Raw genomic sequence first — 21,657 nt, 5'->3', positions numbered from 1 at the left:
GGGTCTCCCTGACGCACGCCCCTCGCATTCCTAAAGTAAGGGCCAATCTCCCCATTGACATTCACCGCGGTTTGTCCCCCTATGACCAGTTGCATCAGACGATGCACCACCATCCCTGAGAATCCCTTTCTCAGGAGGACCTCCCTCAGGAAGTCCCAGTTGACCCTATCATAGGCCTTCTCGAAGTCCAACTTAAGAAGGATAGCCTTGAATTTCTTGACTCTCAACTCGTGAGAAATTTCATGCAGTGCCAGCCCACCTGCTGCTCGCCTCCAACGGCAACGACGACGACCACCACTCCGCGCGCTGGTGAGTAGGCCGGTGGGGACGATGGGGCGTTCTTCCCCGGCCGGCGGCCGACCACCCCGCGCGACATGGCACCCTCCCTGCCTCAACCCGGCAGTGCCACCTCTACCTCGACCAGGAAGGACGGCTTGACCAGGACGGTGGTGCTGCAGCCAAGGTGGTTCTGGATTCTGGTGTGGCATGTTTGGCCAGCTGGGTGCCGGTCGCTCGCCACCAGCGGGGAGTCCCTCTGGGGGCTTGCAGTTCTCAGGTACGGAGTCCCTGTTGTACCGATTTGTGCAAGATGAATTGCAATCAGCTGCACTACTAAACGCTGCTACAGTGCTACTGGTAGGTGCAATAGCTGGAGTAGTATCATGAAAAAGAATCCATCTCCATAATTGGACAAGTGACACGGGTTAGGAAATCATGTGATAGCTAGTACTACATTAGTGTTTCTTAGCCGGAGTAGTACGTAAACATCTTAACTGGACAATGGATTGTATTTTAACCAGGACATGTAGTCTTCAGTCATTACGTTCTGATGATTCACGTCAAGTAAATAAGCTTGGCCGGTTCTTCTTTATGCTACACTAGTCAAGAACAAAAATTCGTTTTCTTTGGACATGCTTATTTCAGCCTGTTGGTGCAGCCCGAGGCTGCACCCTCTCCTCGATCTCTCTCACTCGCACGAACGAAGGTGGAAGAAAGGAGAACACACAAGATTTTCTGGCCGGCGCACGAACGCCGCCGTGGGCGCACCAACACCCTAGTCTTCTTGTTATTTTACAGTGGCTACATGGCTCGGCAACTCCCTAACCATATTCCACGGCACTGCACTCTGGCCCCTTATATAGACAGGACTTGTGCGTGGCCACTATCACCACCTAGCACTCACGCACACAACTACCTAATCCTATTTCTACTGCCACTAACTCACGACCTGCACGCACACCACACCAGCCAAACACATGGGCATGCATGGGCTAGCTAACAAACTTCACTAAAAGCTAGCTAACAACCTGGTCATGGACTTTCGCCACTCACGCAGGCAATACGCGCGCACACACGCACCTAACGTGGTTTACTCCAACACAGCCATGGTACTGAAGCAACCAATTAAGATTATTTCATTGTAAGGAAAGAAACCTTGTGCCTTTGGATTTATGATTTTGCTATTTTATCCTTGATATATTAAATTAAACTATAAGTACTCACTTTGCAAACTATTGCCCGTCACTGATGTGATGTCTATTAATAATAAATATTTTTTTCAGTGTGAAGCTATGCTTGAGTTAGTGAATATCTTCCCCTCCCTCAAGTATGAGCTGCGCCTTCTTCTCCGACCACCACGCTTGAACAGGCCCTCCCTGGCTTGGGATGGACTCCCTGACATGGAAGTAGTGGCCGGCGCGGCTCCAATCCATTCGCCACGAGGTCATCCTTGTCCACTGTAAGCTCACGCACGCTGTGACCCCCTATCCCTGTGTAGACATAAAAGTGTGACATTTCAGGCGCGATGTGTATGTTTGCTTCAATTGCGCTATGCACATGTCTGTCCATAAAGTGACATTGACCAACGCGAAAATCAGCCATCCCGCACCGAAAAATCAGCCATGCTTCATTATGGATATAATCGAATTATTGCTGTTGCTGTGAACGACTTAATCTGCAGTAAAAAATATGCATTGGCTGCACTAAAAGAACACATTTGCTGCAGTAAAACTATTCTGATACTGTGCATTTGGAGTGTAGAATCACTTAACTTGCAATTTATTTTAGGATGCACTGAATTAACTAGGGACATCTGTTGGAAAGTTATTCTAGGATGCACTGATTTTACTAGTGGCATTTGTTGGGTTGCTAACTTGGTATCTCAGATAATTTATGTTCCCAGATGCATCACTAGTCGCATCAGGTTCTGATACTTTTTTCCTTATCTGGCTGCAGGTAAAACCACATTTGTGAAGAGGCATCTCATTGGAGAATTCGAGAAGAAATACAAACGCATGTGAAGAGGCCTCTCAGTGAACTGAATTTCTCATTCGCCCCTATATTTTAGCATGCATAACACCTAAAGGATGCATTCAATTAATCTGTGCAGCAACCATTGGTGTTGAACTTCAACCGTTGGATTTCACCACCATCTGCGGAAAGATTCGTTTCTCCTGCTTGGAAAATGCCGGGCAAGAGAAGTTCAGTGGCCTTAGGAATGGATCTAGTAAGTGTTATGTGTTACTTATTCTGAAAAGACAGTGAAGTTTCAATGAATGTTTCTTCTGCATATGATTGTGTCCTATTGCTCAATAGGTAGATGTCTTGGTTAAGTTGTAATGGTTTCCTTAGCCTATAATTGTTAATTTGTTGATCATGGGGTGTTAGTTATTCTAGAAACACAAATTGAAGTTTCAGCTAATGTTTCTGCATATGAATTAGTTGTATTGTCTCAATAGTAAGATGTCTTAAGCCAATTGAAATTGTTTCCTTAGTTTTGTTAATATTTGTTGTTCCTAAGGTGTGACTGTCAGCCCGATGCATTTTCTTAATTTGAAGTTCAGTTAAATTCTTATAGTACTTTTCTTGGATTGCTACTGTTTCTTTTAATATGCTTGACTGATTGTTCTTTTAAATTATTTTACAGTATCCCTGCTCAGTGTGCGATCATTATGTTTGATGTCACTTCATGACTGGCTTACAAGAATTTTCCTACGTGGCGCAGAGACTTGTGTAGGTTTGCTTCTGTTGCAATCTTATTTAGTAAATGTTTAGATTATGCTTCAGAGTTCTGATGTCTAGTTATTTTTTTTCGAAAAAACGCAATGAGATTGCGTTTCTTTTCGTTGCAAAGAAGGAGAGTTTGTTAGAGGATCACGCCTCCAGGGAGAGTTCTGATCTCTAGTTATTCTCAGGCAGCTTGTGTGAGAACATCGCCATTGTACTTGGTGGTAATAAGGTTGGTATGAAGAAGAGACAAGTCAAAGCTAATTTGAGAACCACCCTAGTCAAGCACTCTTTTGCAGTTTTTTGAGTAGGTGCACCCTAGTTCAGCTTGCCTTTCTATTCTCTTACTAGAGACAATTGCTTTGTTGCGTGTAGCAGATGCATGAGTGACCTTGTCAAATGCATGGGCTTTGTGCTTGTTTTGTTCCAATTTATCTTAATGTTTCGATGTTGGGAATTCCTCGCTGATGTTCATCAATATTTCTGTATGTTCGATTAATATGTCGTGTCTTCTGTAGTGGTCAGTACTGGTTATGAATCTGGTTATTGCCTATTATTATGGTTCACAAGTAGTCTAGTCCTCATGAGATATATTGCTGCTACATGTGTTTGTACAGACTTCCCTTGTGGTAAAATCATTTATTCTCCTGTTAATAACAAAATATTGGTTGTATTTCGGGTAAACAATCAAATGGATAAGAATTAGATAGATTCTTTCATTGCCTGTATGTAATCTGCTCTTCGTGGTTTACCAAACTCCCCTGCTGACTGGCTGCATCGGTGTCCACTCCTCGTGGTTCATAGGGCTGCTGCTAGGAGAGACACCACTGATTCTTTTGCTTACCTATAAAGATTGTTTCCGTGGAGAATATTTTCTTGTCTTATCAGCTCCTATTACTGGAACAGCATCTCCAGGCCGCCCACAACACCAGTTCTTGTTAGATCTTACTACATATACTCTGTTTATATCAATTTGTGCCGTTTTCGGGCTAGGAAGTTGTTATAATAAAGCAAGGTATGATAATATGATATAAAAGGATGGAGTGGTTACTTCACTGTCTAGAAAAATTTGAAGTGCACGCACGAAGTCTCAACAAAGTGTTCAATAAAAAACAAAATCTTTTCATATCTGCTTGCTCTAGTTTGTCATGCGTAGAAGCTGCAGACACCACTATGTTTTCTGTTTGGTTTCATCATGGTGAAAGATGTAATTTATACATTTATATATGTTCAAACTCTATAATTTGAATCACTTTGCTTCTACAGTATGAAAGCTCATGCATGCTTGATTAAGTTCTGTGTAGCTAATAATGTTCACTGAACTCAACTGCTTCTATGATATCCATTTTTGCTAACCATTGCTTGTCCTCTGGAGTGGTTAGTACTGGTTATGAATCTGGTTATTGCCTATTATTATGGTTCTCAAGTAGTCTAGTCCTCATGAGATATATTGCTGCTACACGTGTTTGTACAGACTTCCCTTGTGGTAAAATCATTTATTCTCCTGTTAATAACAAAATATTTATCGTATTTTGGGTAATCAATCAAATTGATAAGAATTAGATAGATTCTTTTCTTGCCTGTATGTAATCTGCTCTTCGTGGTTTACCAAACTCCCCTGCTGACTGGCTGCATCGGTGTCCACTCCTCGTGGTTCATAGGGCTGCTGCTAGGAGAGACACCACTGATTCTTTTGCTTACCTATAAAGATTGTTTCCGTGGAGAATATTTTCTTGTCTTCTTTGCTCCTATTACTGGAACAGCATCTCCAGGCCGCCCACAACACCAGTTCTTGTTAGATCTTACTACATATACTCTGTTTATATAACATTTGTGCCGTTTTCGGGCTAGGAAGTTGTTGTAACAAAGCAAGGTATGATAATATGATATAAGAGGATTGAGTGGTTACTTCACTGTCTAGAAAAATTTGAAGTACACGCATGAAGTCTCAACAAAGTGTTCAATAAAAACAATTTCTCGTGTGCTCGCTCTAGTTTGTCATGCGTAGAAGCTGCAAACGCCACTATGTTTTCTGTTTGGTTTCATCATGGTGAAAGATGTAATTTATACATTTATATATGCTCAAACTCTATATAATTTGAATCGCTTTGCTTCTACAGTATGAAAGTTCATGCATGCTTGATTAAGTCTTGTGTAGCTGATAATGTTCACTGAACTCAACTGCTTCTATGATATCCCTTTTAGCTAATCATTGCTACGTAAATACCACTGCTGCTTGTTCTGCTTACTGAGGACTAGTAAAATCATTCCGAGCGAATGCTACAAGTTGTTCCTGAGCATGTTATAATCTTGTCTTCTTTGCTCCTGTTACTGGAACAACGTCCTGGCCACACACACACCACACTAGTAGTTGTAAAAATCTTATATGTACTCTGATAGGTAATTCAATATCTGTGTTGTCATGTGAGGTAGGAAGTCAATGTAAGAATGCAAGGTATAATAGAAACGTTGGAGTGGTTGCCTCACTGTCTAGGAAGGTTCATGTACACACATTCAGTCTAACGGGAGTGACCAATGAAAACAAAATCTCTTGTCTTCTACTTGCCAGTTTGTTAGTTGAGGTCGACCATGTAGACATGTCACTGTGTATTTTGTTCGATTTCATCGAATACAATGTAATTTACACTTTTTAAATTACGGTGGAGGCTGAATTACTTTGCTTCTACAATATGAATTTCCTTGCTTGATTGAGATTTTTTGCTGATAAGGTTCTTTTGAATTAATATACTGCAAGCATATCCCCCGCAGACATTTGGAAGAGTGCGCAAGTGATCCATTAAGGTTGGGAAAGTGATCAAGGAATTACCAACAGGGCCATCTGGTTCATCAATATTGAGGTTGGCTCAGTTGATAAGGACACCCTCTTCTGCTCCGTCACCACCATCATCATCAACGTGACTAGGTCGAGAAGGAGTAGCAACACCATCCAAGGATTTGAGACAAGGTCGTGGTTTGCAAGTACCAAGGCGATGACTTTGAGGTCCGCAAGCCCCCACAAACCCAAGCCGAGCCGTGAGACAAGGTATTGTTTTTTACTTTTCTTTAGATTTTCATCCTGAGATGTCAGATGTTAATATTCAGGCTGAGATACATGGGTATGTTGCATGATAGGAAAATCCTTTTCTGGATCAGAGAGGGGTTGTCATTGGCTGATAGGTATTTATGTACTAGTAATTGTTGCAAGAAACGCACCATGTATCGGCTAAAGAAAACATGGTCCTAGTCATGGATGGGATGCATAGGCATTTCACTTTGATGTATATTCTGTTTTTGAACTTTTTATTTAGAAGCATTTAAATTCGATATGCATGTTTCTCTCTTGTTTCTCATTTTCATGTGGATAGAAAGATGCGCTCCTATGTATGTGGGCAATAATCTCTTTTGTTCAGCCAAGATTATTATGGACCGTGAAACTGGAAGGTCAAAGGGGTTTGGTTTCGTGACCTACAGTTCTTTGGAGGAGGCCTGAGCTGACATTACTGGAATGCATGTGAAGGTGTCATGTTTTATTCATCAAACAATTTGTGTCAGATGGACCTTATGCGCTGATTTTTCTCTTCCAATTCTCTCATGGCTTAGCAGCCATGAATCATCCAAATGTGTTTTGGTTTGTGGCATAATTGCTTGGAAGCTACACTAATTGGTAATTGTTGGGACGGGCTTGTGATTACTAGATTATCTTGAAAAAATGGTGCTCTGGAGTTGAGTTACTGCACAACAGTAGCACAGTAGGCTCTACTTTTATCCAACCAAACAATGAGAAAATCATCTTACTTAGTACTATAAGATAAAGCTAGAGATGATCTGAAATGTATACCTTCTCAATAATGGACAGAATATGATGTTTGGTTTCTAGCTTGCACTTTATACAAGTTAAAAATGTGCACATCTGTTTATCATCTTATTTAGTACTATAAGGTAAAGCTAGAGATGATCTGAAATGTATACCTTCTCGATAATGGATAGAATATGATGTTTGGTTTCTAGCTTGCACTTTATACTAGTTAAAAATCCCTAATCTATTTGGAGAAATATAGGTTCCCTGGTACGCTAGCAGAATGAGTTTGGCATGTCCTAGTAACATTCTTTTGTATAGAGACTAACATTGCAACATCTAGAACTACATGACTATGCATGTGTAGTAATTTCTAAACTTTGCACTTTATTCAAACAATCATGTAATCTAGGCACATATTAATAGAGCTATCGTTTTTGTTTTAAGCTAGCAGGAATAGAAGCTAAATGTACTCATCTGTAGCTTAAGTCTGGATCACTTAATTGCATTCTACTCTGTACATCTTACTGCAATTTACATAAATTCTTTCTTGTTAACTAATAAGATATTTTACTTAGCCCAGTTAGCTAGTGGTAAAACGAAACTCCTTTCGCTCAGTACATCGAATGCCATGCTTGAATTTGATAACCATTTCGTCAATGATCAAAACAAAATCTAACCAAGATTATGTGGTTTACATTATGTCAACTCTTTCTTGGGAATCTGATCTAGCAACAATTTAAATGTATAATTTTTTTGCCAGTTTAAATATGATCTAGTAACAATTTAGAGCTGTTGGATTCTTTTGTGCGGCATATCAAGAGGATAGATAGTATAGTGGATTCTTGGAACGAGTTTTGTTGTCTTAGAAGAATTCCTGTTGATCAATCGTACTGATAATTGGTACCAGAGGACAAGCGCAAGCTCCTCGCTCTTAGGTTGATAACTCTTTTTGGAAAATAAATCTTATTGTTGATAGTGGTGACTCTCCAAGAATTCCATGAGCAGATGAGCTTGTTGTCCTATGTATGTTGCTCAAGTTCTCCTTTTCCTTTCTTGTAAGTAAATCTCTTTGCATGTGTATAATTCCTTTTCGATTCAGTGGTGGAATTCGTTGATGATTTTGTCAGCCAAATCTATATGTTCTGTGGACTACATACCTACATCCTTACAATTTGTCACCTACTTTACATTACATGGCTACTTCTATATGATGACCTATGTATATTATTTACCATACCGAAGTAATACACAACTTGTGCTTGTGATTGCTATCTCTTGCCGCGTTCTAAATAACCCTGATATGTTAGTGTGTATTGTCGGCTGAACCTTAAAAGCCTTTCGCATGCCAGGGCGGAGCTCATTGATTGTTTTATGTTGTTGCTTTGAAATCTCGGCTGTATAGATCTTTGCTCAACCTTGTTTCTCTTGCTTTCAGATTCAACTGGAAGAGTAGAAGGTGCTGGGTCACTGGGTGACACATCAGCATGCTAGAAACACTTGATGGGAATTACGAGATACAACGGGACGTGGCGGTGGAGCAGTACATCGGCATGCTGTCTTGCCCCTCGTTAAGGGGAAAAGTTGAGCGGACTGGCCAGGAGGGAGCCATGGCCACCAGTTCGGGCAGACCAGATATGCTTTATTTGAGCCAGCTAGCTACTAGTGAGATGTAAGTCAACGTTGTTTTGCCTCATCTTCAACTTGTTTTTGCGCGATTTTTCCAGTGCTAGAACAATTGGGCTGTAGCATATTATTTTACCGGTTAGATTTTGTTGTGTGACGCTTGTTTCCTTAAGACACACTAGGTCATCTTTTGCTCACAAGGTGCTGAATAGCATTAGCTAAACTTGTCAGTGGAATTCTATATTTAAATGTCACAAGAGTTGTGGTTTTTGCACATTATTATCCATTATTCTGGTCTATGTCAGAGAAACTACAAACTTGCTGTCAAAATATGCTAACATTAGGTCTGTCACTGTACAAGATCTTCATTACTTAAGTATAGGGATTTGATAGTGGCAACTTGCAAGCATTGTAGTTTTGTTTTTTCAGAATATGGTTGTCTCTGATATTGGTGATGCATTGCTGTTGCAGATGGATGCACTGGAGGCTCCATATGAGGGTTGTATGTGCTCTGGGTTGGTCATTTTGCTTTGTTTTCTTATCCAGACAATGGATTTTTTTAGAAAGAACTTGTTTGCAAAAGCTGATAATTCTCCTTTGTGATTTATTGCAGGTGAAGATACTAGAGGACGAGCGCAAGCTCCTCACTCTTAGGTTGGTAATTTTCTTTCTGGGAAATAAATCGTATCGTTGATAATGTTGACTCTCAAAGCATTCCATGAGCTTGTTATCCTATGTATCTTGATCAATTTCTCCTTTTTCTTTGTTGGAAGTAAATCTCTTGCCTGTGTTTGATCCATTTTTGATTCAGTGGTGGACTGTGTTTGTGATGTTGTCAGCCAAATCTATATGGTATGTGGACTGCACCTTTTTTTCGAAATGGGGATGTACCCCGGCTTCTGCATCATGACGATGCACACGGCCCTTTATTAAAAAGATTCAAAAGTATAGTTTACAAATCACACATGCTCGAGGATTGATACAAGAATCAACCATCGAAAGAAAATCATACTATGACTACAACTCAACATAGTCTTCTAGTATGCCGCCAACCAGCCTGGCACAAGATATCCTGAGCGACCATCAGGAGACGTGTGCATCCAGAAGCCATGGTATCCCGCAATCCCTCCGGGGATAGTAGAGCCCAAAGCTGGACCCAATGGGAGACCATATGAATAACCTGCAAAAAATGAAAAGAGACTTTTTTATTAAAGATAATATCATTTCTGACCCTCCAAATAGACCAACATAAGGCAGACACCCCAATTCGGATAAACGCCTTAGATTTTCTATCTACTCCTTTAAGCCAATTACCAAACATATTGGTAATATTGGTAGGAGGTGGAAGATCATAAGTGAAATTTACTGTACGCCATAAAAGTTTAGCTAACGGACAATCAATAAACAGGTGTTGAATGGTCTCCTGTTCCCCACAGAAAACACATTTTGTACACCCATTCCACTGGCGTTTAGCTAGGTTATCTTTTGTTAATAAAACCTTATTACTCATGAACCACATGAATATCTTAATCTTAAGGGGTATTTTGACTTTCCATAGATATTTTCGCAAGAAGGGGGTATGATCACACATAAGGTCTTCATACATGGACTTGACAGTAAAGACCCCGTTAGATGTCAAATTCCAACAAAACTTGTCATCCTCGTCTTTCAAAGTAACCGTCATGAGTTTCCGACATAGTTGTAGCCATAAAGTCCATTTATTACCATTCAAAACTCTTCGGAAAGTAATATTTAATGGTGGTTGAGCAAGCACCTGTGGACTGCACCTACATACATCCATAGAATCTGTCACATAGTTTACATTACATGGGCATACTTCTATGTGATGACCTATGTCTATTATTTACCATAACGAAATAATACACACTTGTGCTTGTTATTGCTTCCTCTATTGAATTAATCGAGATGAATTTGCCGTGTTCTAGGTAACATATAGGTGGCCCTGATATTTTAGTGTGTCTACTGTCAGCTGAACCTTGAACATCTTTTGAAGGCAAGGCCGAAGCTAATTGGTTGTTTTGTGTTGTTGCCTGAAACCTCTTTTGTATAAATCTTTGCTGAACCTTGTTCCTCTTGCTTTCAGATTCAACTGGAAGAGTAAAAGGTGCTGGGAGACATATCAGCATGCCAGCAACACTTGATGGAAACTACAAGATAGATGGCATGGTTGATAAAACAAGACACGGCAGTGGAGCAGTACATCAACATGCCGTCTTGCCCCTTGGGAAGGGGAAGAGCAAAAGGTGTTGGGTGACACATCAGCATGACAGAAACACTTGATGGAAACTACAAGATGGATGGCATGGTTGATAAAACATGACGCGGCGGTGGAGTAGTAGTACATCAGCATGCTGTCTTTCCCCTTGGAAGGGGAAAAGTATAGCGGAGGTGACCAGGAATGAGGGTACCATGGCCGTGGTTTCTTTGCTTTTTTCTTCCACGGATGTTGCAGCCGGCTAGGTACTAGCGAGATGCAGGTCGACCTTGTCTTGCCTAGAGCATCTTCAACTGATTTTTGCACTATTTTCCAGTGCCACATCAATTGGGTTTACCGGTTAGATTTTCCTGCATGAGTTTGTTTCCTAAAGACACAATACGTGGTCACATTTTCCTCTCAAGGTGTTGAACTGCACTAGCTAAAGTTTGTCGATGGAATTCTATATTTAAATGTCACAAGAGTTATGCATTTTGCACATTATTTCTCTCTTGTCCATTATTTTGCTATGTAATCAAGCCGGAGAAACTACAAATTTGCTGTCAAAATATTAACTCCAGTTTTAGCGCACTAGTCAGCGTGTGTCCACTGTCCAGCCACAACCATCATTTACGTAGGTCTTGTGTCGTTGGCCAATATAAAATCCTACGGAGGCCTATACAGACCTTGGCGGTTCTACACGATGTGCGAGCAAACTTGAGGCAACAAGAATTGGTCGGCGGGTTTGCCATTGTGCAGATTGGACTTGGAGGAGGGAAAGATGATGGCATTGTGCAGACTTGTGAGGGCTACCTAGGTGATGCGTAGATAGGATTGCCGATGCTGAATGAGCGTTTCACATACAGAGTGGTTGCTACGCTGACCAATTGAGCCAAAAACGATATAACGTATGTATTTTGAGGTTGTTCTTACAAGTAGCCCAAACAAGGACGGTATAATTACTCGGAAAGATAATGGAGAAAGTAAAGAGTTTTCATATCCATGTATATATGTTAAAGGTTGTGGACTGACTAATTCCTAGCATCGTGAGCCGAGGAAGAAAGTAGAGATTAACTCCCATAATGACCCGCTAGAAAAATGAGCAACCCACATAATGAATGACTAGTTTATAGGGCAATTGTTTTCCCTATGCCACTCTCCATGTCATCAATCGAGGCCCTAGGAATCTAGACGGTCCATCAAGCAAACCAAAAGGAAACTCTCATCTTCTTCCCGCCCTTATTTTTCCCTCATCAAATTTGAAACCCGGCAGAACCTTGAACTCATCTAATCTATAAATATCACCAGGTGTGTGTCTTACGCGTGCGTCGTGTGTGACTTAGACTTTGACTCTTGCTCGGAGAGGAGAGGAGAGAGGCCCCAATCACCTTCCCATTGTGCATGTCCACGACGATGACGTGCTCGCCAACCTTGAGATGGACGGCGCCGGCGTTGAGCGGGTCGAGGACAGCGATCTGTGGCGCCGGCGAGTTGTGCTGAAGCTGGTAGCCTCCATCCGCCAAGACCTGCCTGAGCTCCACCTGCTGCTCCAGCTTCCAGGCGCTGGCCTCGTCATCGAGCACGAAGGAGCTGAGCAGAAATGGGCCGCCCGGAGTGATCTCATCATACCGCAGCCTCCCCTGACTGACCCCAACGCGGCGGTACTTGGCCACCTCCAGCATGAACTTGACATTTTCCTCGGCCTTGCTGAAATCTCCACTCTCCGCATGCGCGCGTGCAGGCAGCACGCTTCCGCTGGGCAGCTGGATGCCGTAGATCTCCGGCGGGTCGCCGAACGGGTCGACGGAGACGACGCCCAAGGTCAAGTCGACCCATCACAGGCGGCCGCCGAAGGCAACCGTCTCCTGGTTCACCTGCATCCTGCGCGGGAGAAGCGACCGGCTTGGTACGCTGTTCAACACCGTCTTCCACTCCCCTTCATCCGAGATAAAGCGCTCGAGAGCGCGGCCATCGAAGACGAGCTCGGCCACGGCGAACCTGCCAGGCGGGCCGTGCCCGCGCCCGCCATCGGCCTGGGTGAGGAGGCCCATGTGGTTCTGCAGAAGGATACTCCTCGAGCCAGCGATGTCCGGCAGGCGGAGCATCTGGCCGCTGACAGGGTTGCAGACGAAGCGGTGGATTTCCATGTCCTCCGATAGATCCCAGGAGGTGTTGGAACAAATCTTGTTGTTGTCTTTAGTTCATGTTTATTTTTATGAGTCCAACTAGTAGAATTAGCTGCGGCTGTGTGTGCACGATGAGATGTGTTCACGTGTGCACCATGCAAAGCTAAGTGAGTTTAGTTCTTCAGTTAGTTGAGCTAGTCATATGGAGAACCGATGCATGTGTGGGCATCGTTAGGATAAGTAGTATGTAGGTAGTGTGCTGCTGCTTGCCGAGTCATGCGGATCCTAGAGAGGTTCCAGGAGACGTGGTAGTTAGTGGCCTAGTGCATATGCATTGTATTAGTGGCCGGTGTGGCCGTGTAGTTTGCAGGTTGTTAGCCTGTGCGTGTATCTTGTACTGGCTATTTAAGTCTAAAGCAATGAATGAGATAGACAGGCCTGCGGGCAGAGAAAACAATGTAGTGTTTGTGAGTGCCAAGGGAGAGTCTCACGGCAAAAATTGTTAGTTCTTCCTTGGTGTATCTGTGTATAGAGTTTTCTCAGCGTGTGTGTGTTCTTCCTCTAGCCAGTGATTGTGTGAGAGAGGGAGTACAAGGAGAAGGGGAGCTGCATGTGCCAGCCCCTTACACTTTTTTTTTCTTTTTCGGCCACACATGCATCAATTCTCCACGGGACTAACCCAACTAACTAATCCACTACTAGCTTGCATGTACCACGTGATCTCACCTATACGTGAGTACTGCCGCAGCCTAGCAGATAGACACGACTCGACCAAAAACAAATTAACATAATAATCTGCTAACCAACAATATTAGTTCCAACAATCACCTCCCTAATATTGTTGTTAGTCTTCTTCCACCTTGTGTTTGTGTGAGAGATTGAGAGAAGATGATCAGGGAGCTGCAAGGTGCAGCTCCTACACTTGGTATCAGAGCCTCGTGCGATCGAGGTCGGAGTCTCCATCATCGTCAAGCTGCGTCACGAGCGATGGAGGAAGGTATGCTGCCCGGTAAGTTGCGTCATCGGCGGCAAGGAGGTCAGGTGATGGCCAAGGTGTGTAGGAGCTGCAAAAAAAGTGTAAGGGGCTGGCACATGCAGCTCCCCTTCTCCTTGTACTCCCTCTCTCACACAATCACTGGCTAGAGGAAGAACACACACACGCTGAGAAAACTCTATACACAGATACACCAAGGAAGAACTAACAATTTTTGCCGTGAGACTCTCCCTTGGCACTCACAAACACTACATTGTTTTCTCTGCCCGCAGGCCTGTCTATCTCATTCATTGCTTTAGACTTAAATAGCCAGTACAAGATACACGCACAGGCTAACAACCTGCAAACTACACGGCCACACCGGCCACTAATACAATGCATATGCACTAGGCCACTAACTACCACGTCTCCTGGAACCTCTCTAGGATCCGCATGACTCGGCAAGCAGCAGCACACTACCTACATACTACTTATCCTAACGATGCCCACACATGCATCGGTTCTCCATATGACTAGCTCAACTAACTGAAGAACTAAACTCACTTAGCTTTGCATGGTGCACACGTGAACACATCTCATCGTGCACACACAGCCGCAGCTAATTCTACTAGTTGGACTCATAAAAATAAACATGAACTAAAGACAACAACAAGATTTGTTCCAACAATCACCTCCCAAATCTTGTTCTTACTTATTTCTCTCTTGAAACCAATGGACGCTGATGCAGTCGCTGCAGCACGATGACAGCCGCCAATGCCATCTTGCCACACCGATTGCTGCCGCCGACGCTGGACTCGCCGAGAGACACACCTCCTAAGCCTTCACCAAGAGCGTGCCGCCATGACACACTCGCTGCCGCATGTTCGCCGCCGGTGCCGCACCTCGCCGGTGGCTTGCCTCCATGTTCGCCACCGGCCAGTGCCGCAACTCGCCGGTGACTCCCTCCATGTTGCCGTCGATGACGCACCTTGTCGACGACTCGGACATGGACGATGAACATCTCGCGGTAATGGCCTCCACACCTTGGCCATCACCTGACCTCCTTGCCGCCGATGACGCAACTTACCGGGCAGCATACCTTCCTCCATCGCTCGTGACGCAGCTTGACGATGATGGAGACTCCGACCTCGATCGCACGAGGCTTTGATACCAAGTGTAAGGGGCTGGCACATGCAGCTCCCCTTCTCCTTGTACTCCCTCTCTCACACAATCACTGGCTAGAGGAAGAACACACACACGCTGAGAAAACTCTATACACAGATACACCAAGGAAGAACTAACAATTTTTGCCGTGAGACTCTCCCTTGGCACTCACAGGAGGTGCAGGGTGCCTCCGCCTGGCCATCCAAGTAGTTGAGGAGGAGGTGGCCGTCGCCGCTGGCCGCGCGAACGTCGCCGCCGAGGAGTTGTACGACGTTGCTGTAGGGGGCGGGGCGTTCCCTGGAGCCGAGGAGGTGCGCCGGGGCGGAGATGCTCGAGATGCCCGGAGGCGCGACGGGGCGGAAGCACCACATGCTCCTTGGATTTAGATTACCAACCTATTACATCAACGGTGAAAAGCCGATGGAAGTTCAACTGATGAGATGATGTTAATTCCATTGACATCATGCATGTCACCTTCAAGCTAGTACGACTATTAAGTGTACAGTATGTTTGGTTCTATAGAAGGTACGACTGATAAAAGTGTTTTTGGCGGCAACTTTGCTAGTAACTGTCGCTAAATGCTTGTCCATGTCGGCTAGTCAAATTGGCTCCCCCACCCACGATGGTAAACGATCGATCTACACACAAATAAATGAACCAACTACGCACCAAGTACATGTGAACTTCCCGTATAAGCAATGAAACAAACAAATAGTTTGCCCACGTCGGCCATAGCACAAACGTGCTAGTTGAATCTAGCCTAGCAAGGAAAATTGAGCAACTGATCCTAACATGCCCTAATTATTGGTATGTGATTCTATATGATATTAAGATGGAAAAGTTTTTTTTTCTATTTCCAAAAGAAGATTGCACTGGTAGAAAAAGGGCCTTTAATCCCGGTTGGCGGACAACTCGTTATTCTTTGGAAACATATTCTTCAACATTTTCAGCAAGTTTTCAAATCGTCAGCTACACATTTCCGTGCCTTCCATTTCAGCAAATCCAGTGTGCAGCCCAGCTTTTTCAGACCATTATCGCATCCTGGGTACAACGACTTTTTGTGAGCCTCTAACGTGCGATCCAAATTCTCCCTCTCCTTTTCAGTTTCACAGCGTCTCCGTGCATCAACAATGGTCCGACCAAGATCATCAGCGGGCTCATCACGTGCCTCTTCTTCACCTTCCCCTTCACCTTCCCCACCTTCAGCATCCTCCATGAAAGTATCACTGAAATGATCAGGGTAGTTGTCATCGATGATATCATTCCCTTCTTCATCTTCTTTCATTATAACCTCTCTTTCTCCATGCTTGGTCCAACAATTATAGCTTGGCATGAAACCGTGCCGAAGCAGGTGCAGGTGAACTTCTCTTGAGGAAGAGAATTCTTGCAACCAACACATGGACAGATAACAAAACCCCCCTGCTTGTTCGCATTAGCCACTACGGGGAAACCTTTCAAACCCGTAGTGAACTCGCCGGAGAGTCGGTTACCGTACATCCATTGCCGATTCATCTGCATTAATATTATATAAAGTATATAATTAACCATCATGCATTTGTTAAACTAACTAGCTAGAAATAATAGAAATTAAACAATGAACTACACACATGCATATTTTATCAATGACACATGAAAGGTTCAAGTTGCTAACCGCGATCGAGGAAAAATAAATGAGAAAGCTCAAGTGTGGCTCGGACACTTCATATCATATTTGTTTCATGCTCTTCGGCATTTCATCGAACACCTTGTGTGCATAAGAGGAACCAAAAACAAACCCACCACCCCTTGTGAAGATTGTGAAGAGAAGTGGCACCAAATGGCTAAGTGAAGTGAGTTGCGCTGCCTTTTATAGGGATGGGCATTTAGTCCCGGTTGGCCTGGCCAACCGCGACTAAAGCCCCTCCCGTCCCCCAGCTATCGACCGAGCCGGCTGGGCCCAGACTTTTGGTCGCGGGTCGCCTCCCGAACCGCGACTAAAGACCCCTTTAGTCGCGGTTCAAAAGATTTGTGGACTAATGGGGCTGAATGGAAGCCTCATTTTCTACTAGTGTTGGCTCTCTGTTTTTAAACACACTTAAAGAGTTATATAATGGAATAACTATTTTTCATTCAGATTAGTGCCTAGCCACAAAGTGGAGGCATCTCTCCTAAATTTATTATACTTTGGGTAAAAATATCTACGGAGTCTAAGCTATCTGGAAAATAGTTTTTCATTGGAATAAATAAGCATATGCTATACTGCCTCCGTTCCAATGAATACGGATTATACTATTTTGAAAAGTCAAACCATGTAAAGTTTGACCAAGTTTTTATAAAAAATTATTAACATGCAAAATACAAATCAATATCATTAGATACATCATGAAATATATTTTCATATGATATTCATAGAATATCATATTTGTTGATAGTTTTTTTAAAAGTTTGGTCAAACTTTACTTGGATTGACTTTTCAGAAAATATATAATTCTTATTCAATGGAACGGAGGAGGGAGTATAAAATATTGCTTAACCATGCCAATCTCCCCGCAAGGGTATATAATGGAATAATCCCTGACTAGCTCCAACATCGGTGAAAAGAGTTGGAGTTCAAGTGCTGAAATGATGTTAATTTCATCAACATGCATGCATGTACACATTCAAGCACGACCATTAAGAGTGTGTTTGCTTCTAGAGCAAATAGACACCCTAGCTTGCCTAGCTATAGGTTTGAAAGCTTGTTAGTAGTGACAATTTTGCTAGTAAGTGCCGCTAAATTCTCATCCCGGCCGGCTAACCACCCCTACCCCCCACCCACGCACGCACACGGCGATGGCAAGCGACACTCAAACATTTATCAATAAATTCTGAGTATGTGTCTTGACTTCTCATATAAGCAATGCAATCAAACAAAAAATTGCTCGCATCGGCTATAGGACAAGCATGCTATATGAATCTAGCTTAGCAAGGCAAATTGAGCAAAGGATCCAAACACGCCCCATGTATCGATATGTGATTTAACATGTATGAAATTAAAATGGACAAATTGGTTCGTATTTAAAAAACAAGTTCCCTTATGCTTTCTTTTCAAAGTCTATATGCTCTTACACACATGCTGGCTTGTTAAAAAAAACTACAAGTGTGTCAACATGTGTAGCAAACTTAAATGCTCTAGCTAAATGTACTTCTACTATGTAAAAACGACCCCACCAAGGCTTGACTTGATAAAGTACCACATTGATCATATACTTAAGCTAGCAATATGCTTTTTGTTCGAAATGGTCTTCATATCGCCGCACCATCACCGGTGCGGGTTATCAGGTACATTATTTTGGCATGTAATTAAGGTCGATTTTTTGTTGCAAAAAATATAACTAACATGTATGAAATTGTTTTTGCAAGTCACAACTTGGATCAATGAAGTTTCAATGGTTTTTGTGTTAAACCCAAATGCCTACATTAGTTGATCTCTAGCCTGGTACTACCTCCGTTCCATGATATAAACTGTTTTAGCAAACTATTTTAGTTTGCTTCTAAACAACTTATATTATGAAATAGTGATATCTTTTTTACAAGTGCATAAAAAAGTTTCGGTACATCGATCAACTACTAGTTGCAAAAGTCAAAAGATAAACTGCTAGTATACAATTAATTAGAGCTAGTTAAAAAAGAATGTATCAGCAAGGTGCAACTCAATACAATGACTCTTCATCATTTCCATAATAAGAGTGATCAAGATTTTAAAGACACTTAACGAGTATATAGTGGAACAGTTAATCTTCGTTTAGATTAGTGCCTAGCCAAAAAGTGAAGGAATCTCTCATAAATTTATTCTATTCTGGGCAAAATTGTCTATGACAAAAACTTATAATTTGCTTTTTTATATCATCGTCACATCATCACCAATGTAGGTTATCCAAGAAAATTCTAGATTTTGATCCAACAAGGGCTTTTGGAAAACGAGCGGATGCCTACCATGTATGGAGTGGTTATTGCAAAGCAAACTAATCCGACATGATTTCGTAGTCTAATCTATCTGGAAAATAGTCTATCACTGGACAAAATAGGCATATAGTATATAAACAATGCTAATTAACCATGCCACTCTCTCCGTTAATGTGTGAAATAGGCCTAGGTAGCTCCATATTTAAACTAATTCCTCACTCCCAATCCCCACTTAGACTATCACCCTAGCTCTAGTAAAGTTGGGTTTTGAACTATTCATACTTATTTGTAATCTTGTGATCCTAATATGTTGGATAAATTTGTTCATACATTTTTTTCTTAAGATGAAACCAATCTTAAGAACAAGTAGGATAAAATTTTCTACGAATTTGGAGGTGAAACTCTCAACATGTAGAACCGGTAAAAACTCCAAATTTGAAAATGCAATAGAAGACGCATATGAATCCTTTTTTTATGAACTTGAACTTGTTGGGAATCTAGCAACAATATATAACAACCTCACCCAAATAAACACTAAAGATCAACAAGAATAAAGGGATGCAAATCATGCAAAGACGATATGATCAAGTTACCCAACTGAAAGCCTCCCTTGATAGTGCGGCTATCTATCCTATAACCCGGTCTCCCAAAAACCATCTTGAGATCGGTATAATAAAAACCTAGCAATGCCATCTGTTTGCCTTGCGCATCCCGCTTGATCTTGATGGCACCACTTCAATCTTCATTCAAGCTGGAATGCTTCACTTGACCATTGTTGCTTCGTGAAGACTCATAATTTGCTCCTCCATACACCACAATGGGATAGCTTCATTAAGGCACATCTTCACATGCCCATTATCACGAAATTGACGGCAAGCTTCAATCATATGATCTTCTTGAGATGTTTATCTTGAACTTGCCCTTCGCAAACTTGATGACTGTCACCACTTGACGTTACCCTCTCATGAGCTATATGAAATCTTTTACTTTTGATGCCTTGCAATGGAAATATACTTAACCCACATATAAAACACAAAGAAACATATATAATGTGTTAGTACATACGGTAGACTGCAACTTTTTTTTTGAGATACTTTTCTTTCAAATCAAAGCAATAAAGCGGAGGAGAGAGAACATAATCACCATACAGCAGTCAGTTCGTGTTCGTCAGCAGACGCCGCGAATCAAAGCAAAACACCAAGGTCCAAGAACATCAACTACAGCCAAGAAAAAATATTGCAGATTTAACTAAGCTTCGGAAAATTACCATACCTCACCAACATGGGACTGGGAGTAGTATCATATACGTATTTCACAAGGATCAGGAATATTTCAGAAACAGAATTTTGCATCACATCATAAACCCCGTCATGCAGTATACTGGTACACGCTTCTAAAAAAATCCACAATACCAAAAACGATTCCAAAAGGTATGCATTATTTCCTATTGTAGAAAAGGTTCTATTACCTTATAAAGTTCAGTGAAGAATAGGACAGGATGATCAAAAACAGCCCCTGGTTAAATTGATCTTTATGTGTTCACAAGTGACTTCCTTTTACCAGATTTGTTAAACAAGGGTATTTTCAATTATTCATAATAAGTAATTCTATTGTTCCCTTGCTCAATGAACTACTTGCAAATTTATTTAGACAAAAAAAATAGTCACTCTCCAATCTAAGCACTATAACTTGGAGAGTGACTATTTTTTTTGTCTAAATAAATTTTGCAACATGTCCAATGGACAACTAGATTTTCCCCAAAGCGAGATAATTCATCAACAAGCTACAGTAAACCAAAAATCTTCAAATTTTCCCCCAAACGAGAGCTCAACAAGCTACCTCCATCAGCTTACCAATTGAATAGAACACCTGCATATGTTAATCCTAAGAAACCTGAAAAGTAAAAGGGAAAAAAGTTAGGGACATTTTATTAAATATGGAGAAGAATTATCGATATGGGGAAAACTTCTGAGTAAGCAAAAAATGCAATTACAGTCCATCAATCTCCTCTTCCAGAAGTGAAATAAATAGTGATTTTTTTTGCGAACTAGATAAATAGTGAGCTAGTTATCATCTGGACGACATGTTTACTTTATATCTGTGTCTTAATTGCAGCAGAAAACAACATCATTATGGCTTGTTTGGAAATAGCAAGCTTCACTTTCAGACTTGATCAATATTTCACGAAAAAGAAAGAGCGGTCATCATGACGACATGGAAATATAAGGCATCCTGCAAATGCAAATGGATGACATGCAACTAATAGTGAATCAATAAAGAAGAATTAGACAGCAGAATGTAAGACTGTACCCAGAGATACATTTGCTGGTAGATTGGTACTAATTCATCCTTTGTAGTGCCTGCCGCAACTAACCAGAACATCTATCGCTTCCATGTCACCCTTCTTGCCTGAAAATGTGTTTTGTCGGTCAAGGTACAAGAACTTGATAGCAGCCACAGTATAACATATGGGTTGCTTTCTTAAGGTGCCTTCTGAACCAAATTACAGAGATGTTGAAATAACAAGTAAAACATGTAGTGTAAATTTGAAATTCAGAGAAACCAAATAACTGTATGCATGTTTTTTTTTTATTTTTTTTTGAGCCACTGTATGCATGTTTTATACTAGACCGTCCTCAGCTACACCACGTCAACAAAGGAGACTACTGCTACCTAACTGATATATTCACTTCTCACACAAGATAGACACTTTCAATAATGGAGAGAGGATCAATCTAACTTGAATTGAGCAAAGGGTTAAATAACAGTATAACACACAAATGTCTAAGTTGCAATTCTGTTACGTTTGCCAATTAGGTTTTTTTTT

The 21,657-nt window shown here is 41.9% G+C and overlaps 1 long non-coding RNA gene and 1 pseudogene across 1 annotated transcript; one reads left to right on the top strand and one right to left on the bottom strand.

Moving 5' to 3' along the window:
• The first annotated feature begins 457 nt into the window (after positions 1-457).
• On the top strand, positions 458-2,335 carry LOC124651086. Its single transcript, XR_006987273.1, has 3 exons — positions 458-556; positions 1,563-1,738; positions 2,236-2,335. It is a non-coding gene; the product is annotated as an uncharacterized LOC124651086 (long non-coding RNA).
• Positions 2,336-5,821: 3,486 nt separating this feature from the next.
• Positions 5,822-15,277, bottom strand: LOC124656293 (annotated as a pseudogene).
• Between the last annotated feature and the right edge of the window lie 6,380 nt (positions 15,278-21,657).

Source organism: Lolium rigidum, chromosome 5 (assembly GCF_022539505.1).
Source record: "Lolium rigidum isolate FL_2022 chromosome 5, APGP_CSIRO_Lrig_0.1, whole genome shotgun sequence".
In the NCBI taxonomy this organism is placed as follows: Eukaryota; Viridiplantae; Streptophyta; class Magnoliopsida; order Poales; family Poaceae; genus Lolium; species Lolium rigidum.
The sequence above is the reverse complement of the archived record's forward strand: the minus strand, read 5'-3'. Positions and strand labels throughout refer to the sequence as shown.